The sequence below is a fragment of the Chiloscyllium punctatum genome, chromosome 52, assembly GCF_047496795.1.
Source record: "Chiloscyllium punctatum isolate Juve2018m chromosome 52, sChiPun1.3, whole genome shotgun sequence".
Lineage (NCBI taxonomy): Eukaryota > Metazoa > Chordata > Chondrichthyes > Orectolobiformes > Hemiscylliidae > Chiloscyllium > Chiloscyllium punctatum.
This window is the reverse complement of record NC_092790.1, coordinates 21,688,437-21,690,287: the sequence shown is the minus strand read 5'-3', so window position 1 is coordinate 21,690,287 and position 1,851 is coordinate 21,688,437.

Below are 1,851 nucleotides of genomic sequence, written 5' to 3'. Positions count from 1 at the left end.
AACGGGCCAGCTTTCTGTAATTCAGAAAAAAAATGACTAACTGTTACAATCAGCTGAAGTCTGACCACAGATCAAAGGTTATGAAACATCAACATACAAATATCCATGTATGCATTAATCTACTTATGATATTTATTAACTGCACTTAGATACAGACAGGCAGGCAGGGTAAAAGTAATAAATGGTGTTATGAATAGATGAATACAAGCACTTTATAAAGATGAAATGGCAATGCTTTGTCTGCTGGAAACAGGGGAATTTTTTTGCAGAATGCAGATTAAGAGGTTTGATCATTGAAAGGATCATTATACTGTCAGAATTTGTGACGTGTGGGAAAGGTGCAGTAGGTTATGCGGCATCTGAGGCGCAGCAGAATTGACATTTCGTGCATAAGCACTTTATCAGAAATGTGAGGATCAAAGGGGCTCAGAGAGAAATGGGGGGGAAGGGGAGAAGGTAGCTCAGAAGGGTAGCTCAGAAGGCGATAGGTGGATACAACAGGGGGGCGGGGTGGGTGAAACAGTTGGTGGAAAGTCTGGAGTGGATAGGTGGGAAGGAAGATAGATAGGTAGGGCAGTTAAAGAGGGCAGTGCTGAATTGGAGGGCTGGATCTCGGATGAGGAGAACCCTCCAAATCGGTATCACTTTCTCGACATATCCTACCTGTCCATCTTCCTTCCCACCGATCTGCTGCTCCCTCCCCGCCAGCCTAACGTTATTACTCCCTACCTGCCACCACTTATCTCCTTCCCAGCTACCTTCATCCAAACCCATCCCTACTCTACCATTTATCTCTCAGCCCCCTCGACATTCCTGATGAAGGGATTTTTTTCCGGAATGTCGACTCTCCTGCTCCTCGGATGCTGGCTGACCTGCTGTACTGTCCAAACGCCACACGTCTCGTCTCTGACCCCTGCAGTTCTCACTGTTTGTTAAAGGATAATTTCAGTAAACCATGCATGTAGAGGTCATTGAAATGCCTTCGCAATGTTTTCCTCAGCATAGAAATGTCTTTGTACCTTATGCAGCTATATAGGAAGCTGAAAGCTTTATGTTTTGTTAACTGCCCTTCAACTATCCTAATTACTTCAAGAATTAGTACACGTACATGCCAAGTGTTCTCTTCTCCTTAAATCTACGTGCATAACATACACACTTCAGTCTACTTTCAGATGTAAAGACTCTACTGCCAAAGAGTTTCGATTACCGATGCTACGTCAGCAAGCCCAGAGAAACTAAGGGCCGACCGGAATCCCACAATTTCGATCTCGTCTTGGAAACTCGGAACCGAGGCCGACCAGCACAAAAGCAAGACATGACCCTACGGTGCCTCGACATCGAGGAGGCCCGACCAGGCCAACTGCAGGACACTCTGAATGCTCATGAATGGGACCGCTGTCGAGGACCCCAGTGACTGCATCTACCTACCCTACGGACATCAGAACCACAAGCCCGATAGGCCTTCCTGCCTCTCATGTGTCCGTCTCGAGAAAATCCAGAACCGAAGCCCCAGGACCACTTAAACAAGGAATGTGACGACACCACAACGTGGAGGTCCCTACGAAACAGGATAGAAGTCCCTCACAACAGTCAAGGTTGTGGCTGGCACACAGGACCAAATCACAACAACGTCCATACCTCACCGATGCCAGGGATCAGCAAAAATCAGCCAGCTATCCGGGAAATGTGGGAGACGGGCTGAACTGACGTGGTTTCTTGTCCCCCCGAGCATCCCAGCACGCTTCTTGCAAACAACCGAGCTATTGACTAAAACGATCACTTACCTTCCAAGGGGAATTGGGAGACTGTTGTGTGCTTTGTTTACATGCTCTGTTTACAGGTAGATGGTTC